Source organism: Phacochoerus africanus, chromosome X (genome assembly GCF_016906955.1).
Source record: "Phacochoerus africanus isolate WHEZ1 chromosome X, ROS_Pafr_v1, whole genome shotgun sequence".
In the NCBI taxonomy this organism is placed as follows: Eukaryota; Metazoa; Chordata; class Mammalia; order Artiodactyla; family Suidae; genus Phacochoerus; species Phacochoerus africanus.
In genome coordinates this window covers 47436348-47442280 of record NC_062560.1, presented here as the reverse complement: position 1 = coordinate 47442280, position 5933 = coordinate 47436348, and positions in this window count along the sequence as shown.

The following is a 5933-nucleotide window of genomic DNA, read 5'->3' as shown; positions in this document are numbered from 1 at the left end:
AGGGGAACTCCTTTACTTGATTTTTTACTAGTACATTTACTTGGGATGTTATCTCTGTTTTTTAGGTATTTGAAAAATATTTTCTCCAAGTTGGTCATTCAGTTTTTATTTGCTTGTCTTTTGTGTTTTGCCAAACCGAAATGTTTCTTCTTCTTTATTTGTAGGTAGGTCATTTATCAATTACCCTTGATTGTGTTTGAATTTTGATTCTTTGATAGAAGTCCTTTCCACACTCCCAGGTTATACAGAATCTGCTTGTATTATTTTCTAGTATTAAGTTTCATTTTTTAAAAAATATAGACCTCTACATCATTTGGGGATTATACTTTTTTATGGTGTGAATTATGGGTCAAATTTTATCTTTTATCAAATGGCTGTCCAGTTGTCCCAACAGCATTTATTAAAATTCTTATCTTTCCTTTGTCATATGTGATTTCACTGTTACTATGTAGTAAGTTTCAATATATACATGGGTGTATTTCAAAACTTTCTATTCTATTTCACTAGTCTGTTCATTCAAGTGCCAGTACCATATGTTTTTAATTTTCAAGACTTTATAGTACGTTTTATTTCTGGTTAGGCTAGTCTTCCCTCATTGCTATTTTTTCATAGTGTGTTGTAGCTATTCTTGCAGTTTTTTTTTTCCTCTCCAGAGGAAATTTAGAATCAAATTGTCTTTCTCTAGGAAAAACAACAATAACTTGCTGGTACATTTTTAATTAAAAATACATTACATTTGTGAACTAAGTATGTCTTAATGATATTGAGCCTTTCTATCTAAGATCAAAAGATAGTTTTCCTACTTTTTATAGCTTTTAGGAATCTTTAAACTTTTCCTCATATAGTTTTTCCACATTATAAGCTTATTTCTAAGAATGTTACCTTATTTGTTGCTGTTATAAATAAGATTTTCTTTTCCATTATATCTTGTTTCCGGTTATTGATTTTATATAGATATATATAAAATCATTGACTTTTGTATATTAATGTACCAAATCTTTTATTGTTTGTTTTAGTTGTATTGCTACATTTCTCAACTTGTCCAAGTAAAATATCTTAATCTACAGAGTTTCCTCTTTCTCTTTTTCAATTCTTAAGCCTATAAACTTTTTTTTTAGTGTTTGATGTTTTAATTGTGTTAACTAATAGCTCCACTACAAGTTTGAATGGTCAAGAGTGTGGATAACTTTTTTCTTATTTTTAACTTTAGCGGGAATGAGTCTTGTTGTTTCCCAGTAGGAATTTATTTTTGTATTGATTTACATATATAAGGGGCACTTCCTTTGTGTGTATGTGTATCTAGATATCTAGATACACTCACAAATGCTACATACATAATATATATATGCATGTATAGGAAGTGCCTATGTGTTTCTATTTTGTTGAGTTGCTTTTTTTTTTTTCATTTTGTTTTGATTTGAATTTTTTGGAATGAATATTGATTTCACTGGATTCCTTTTCAGGATTTCTGGAGATTCTCATATGGTATTTCTCCTTAGACCAATCACAAAATGAATTATATTAGTGATTCCCTAATTATTTAATCAGCCCTGCTTGCCTAGAATATTCTGTCCACTGATATTACATTTAAGAGATTTGCATCAGTAAACATAATAGACATTATTCTATAGCTTTCCATTATTATACTGTCTTTATCAGGTTTTGGTATCAGTGTTATATTCATTTCATAAAAATAACTTGAATTTCTCTTTATCTTCGATGCTTTGGAATACTTTGTGTAGTACTGGGAGAAATAACTTATGTAGCCTTGTGCTTAGTGATAATTAAGTTTTGGTAAAATTCTTCTGTGAAAATTTTAAGGCTTGGTACTTTTCTGTGAGGTAGTTCTTTAATAATAAATCTCCCTATTTCTTCTATGGAAATTGGTTTCTTTAATATCTATCTCCATTGGAGTCATTTTGACAAATTATTTTTTTCCTAGGAAGTCATACTTTCAATTTACTGAGCAAAGAAATATTTTGTTATTATTTTTAGTTTTCTGTTTTAATAGTTATTTTTCTATTTTCATTTCTTATTTTGTGTATCTGTTTTCTGCTTATCTCTTATTACATTAATTAGTGTTTGATTTCTTAATTCTCTTTTAAAAACAGTATTTTGATTTATTTACTTCCTCTCTGTTTCCATTTCTTATACCTTTAATGTTTTATCTTTATCATTGCTTCCTATTTTTTTCCTTTGGTTTATTTTGTTGTTTTCTGCCCAACTTTAGGAGTAGAAATTTTAATTCATTAATTTAATTTTAAAATTCTATTGATGTAAATATTTGTATTTAATAAAAACATTAATTTCCTCTAATAACATATTATGAAATATGGAGGCTCTAATATCATTGTTGTGTTTTTTTAAATGCTGCAATTTTGTTTTTTAGTTCCCCTCTCATTCAAGAGTCTTATTGATCCAGAATGCTTCCTCTGTGCACCTCTGCCATCCTTAAAAGAGTTTTAAAATTTTCTGATGTAAAGACTTTTAGAAAAAAAAATTCCCTTCATTGTACTATGATAAAAAGAATGCTGGTTGTGTTATTTCTATTTTATTGAATTTTCTGATACTTTGTGACCTGGCATAAAGTAAAGTTTTAGGAATAGTTCTCATGTGCTTGAGTAGGTGTTTTTCTATTGCCTAGTTATAAAGTTTGATATATATCCAGAGGATCTATCTTATTGAGTATGTGGAATTAGCTCCAGTTTTTCCTAGGGCTTTTTGTGGGCCACCTTGGGGAGTTGGAAAGAGAAGAGTTAACATATAGGAATACAGATGGGTGCTTTGCTCTGGGGGCTGATACATAGCCAGAGACATGAGATTCTCTTGATAATCATAAGCACTCACTTACTCAATAAATATTCAAATATGCCATCTATGACCAAGCATCTTGCATTTAATTCAGGTTTCTACTTAAAAGGCACAGACAGATCTAACCACAGTTAAAATCCCTGTCATTATCATTGTGACACTGCTTTCATTTTCTTCTTGGTGCTTAGTACTCCTCTGCTGATATTCAATTCTTATTTTCCTTAGTATTTCCCCACTATAACATAAATTCTACAGGGACACAGATTTTTGCCTGTTGTTTTCCCCCCTATTCTAGCTATACTACCTAGAATCCTTCCAATCACAAGATACATTCTAAATAAATGTTTGCTATATAATATATGAATAAGATCCACCTCATTACTTCAGAGAATGAAACATCTGATATAGGGGCAGGCATGGTAACATATTTTTATAAGGAAATAATTAAATATGATGCCACTGCACTTCACTCCATCATTCGACATTCAGCATATATTTAATAAGCATCTGCTTTGTTCGAGCCCCTGTGGGTATAGAAATGAATGCAGCACAGTTCTTGATCTACACTATATTGGCTCTAGTATGAACATCTCAGTTATGAATTATGCATTAGATTTTTACGCATTTAGCATCAATAACTACAAAACAATCCAGAACAAATAAAACAACAACAACAATAAAGAAAACAACTCACACCAACTTAAACTAGTAGTTCTCAACACTTGCAGACCTGTAGAATCATCTGGGAAATTTTTCAAAGACAAACTTCTTGCAAAATAGTAAAATTCTTATGAAGGGGAATTCAGCAATATCTAGCACATACCTGTTAGCCCATAAATCCTGATTCTCAAAATCAAATATGAAAACGTTATGGATTGTGGAAATATGTTTTATAATGAAAACTGGAATAAGTAAATATCCATGAATAGAGGACTTGAAAAAACAGCCTAATGTTATAAAGCTATAAAAAGGAATGATGACTATTTCTATATACTGATTTGGAACACTTTCTGGGATATAGTGACAAGTGATGAAAACTCAAGGTGGGGAAACTAATAGTACATTATCACTTACTACACACGGTGAGTATGAATACATATGGAATTATAATCAACAAACTAATAAATGTACATATATGAGAATGTACACAGTGGGAGAGACAGGAAGAAAAGCTGGATTTTGCTAAAGTACATTATTTTGTAGGTTTGACTTTGGTATTATGTAAATTTTCCATATATTTATAAAAACAAGGAGTTCCCGTCGTGGCGCAGTGGTTAACGAACCCGACTAGGAACCATGAGGTTGCGGGTTCGGTCCCTGCCCTTGCTCAGTGGGTTAACGATCCGGCGTTGCTGTGAGCTGTGGTGTAGGTTGCAGACGCAGCTTGGATCCCGCGTTGCTGTGGCTCTGGCATAGGCCGGTGGCTACGGCTCAGATCCGACCCCTAGCCTGGGAACCTCCATATGCCGCGGGAGCGGCCCAAGAAATAGCAACAACAACAACAACAACAAAAAGATTTAACAAGCATGTTAAATTGTGATCCACAAGAGTAAACTGGATCCTGATTTGAAAGTCACATTTCAAGAAGATATTTATTTGCCCAAGAAATAGCAAAAAGATAAAAAAAAAAAAAGTTAAGATAGGAGTTACCTTGTAGCACAGCAGGTTAAGTATCCAATGTTGTCACTGCAGCTGCTCGGGTCACCCGCTGTGGTGAGGGTTCAATCCCTTGCCTGGGAACTTTTACATGCTGTGGGTGCAGCCAAAAAAATAAAAGTGCTAAGAAATAAATGGATAATTTGAAAATTCTTAAATAGAAGGAAATAACCAAAAAAATTATCCTTCCATCTGTTCATTTTCTTTGTAACCAAATAATTAATGAGGGGAAGATTCTCTTTAAAGAAGTAGTCTAGGTAATAAATGAAGAAAGATAAATATCCTCATTCTATATGTCGTAATGAACTATTGGATGTAGACACTAATCATCAGTGTCTGCTAACATCATAAAAAAGAGACAACCAGTATTATATACATCCAGGTAGAGGTATACAGCACTACCTGTGAGGTATTCTTGCTTGAAGAAAGAAGAAGAAGAAGAGGAAGAGGAAGAGGAAGAGGAAGAAGGAGAAGGAGAAGGAGAAGGAGAAGGAGAAGAAGGAAGAAGAAGGAGAAGGAGGAGAAGAAGAAGGAGGAAAAGCAGACCTGACTCCAAAGAAAAAGCAGATTGGATTCCAATGATGCCTTTATCTCTAACGACCAATTTACAGAAAAGCCAGGAGACAGAGGGACTTGTTAAACAATGACAAAGGAAGGATGTCAGCAAAATCCAGAAACTCTAGTGAATAAAGGACCCAAATTGTTCAACGTATAAATTACAAGAAAAACAAAGGAGAAGCAGAGACAACTATAGGTTAAAAGAGATTTAACAGGAGTTCCCGTCGTGGTGCAGTGGTTAACGAACCCGACTAGGAACCATGAGGTTGCGGGTTCGGTCCCTGCCCTTGCTCAGTGGGTTAACGATCCGGCGTTGCTGTGAGCTGTGGTGTAGGTTGCAGACGCGGCTTGGATCCCGCGTTGCTGTGGCTCTGGCATAGGCCGGTGGCTACGGCTCAGATCCGACCCCTAGCCTGGGAACCTCCATATGCCGCGGGAGCGGCCCAAGAAATAGCAACAACAACAACAAAAAGATTTAACAAGCATGTTAAATTGTGATCCACAAGAGTAAACTGGATCCTGATTTGAAAGTCACATTTCAAGAAGATATTTATGACACAACTGGAAAATTTAAACTAGGAATGAATATTTAAAGATATTTAGGAATTATAATTAATTTTACATGTAATAATGTTTATGTGCTTGTATTTTTTAGAGTATCCATGTCTTTTAGAGATACATACTGAAATAATCTTTTATTAAGTGATATGATGTTTAGGATTAGCTTCAAAAAAATCTTTGGGCGGAGAGAAGTGGGTGGGAGTATAGATGAAATAAAACTAAGTTCTTAATTGTTGAAACTATGTGAAATCTACATGGGTTCTTTACAGTGTTACATCTTGTCATATATCTGACACTTTAACAGAAAATATTTTTAAATGTCCAAAACCATAACATAGACTAACTAA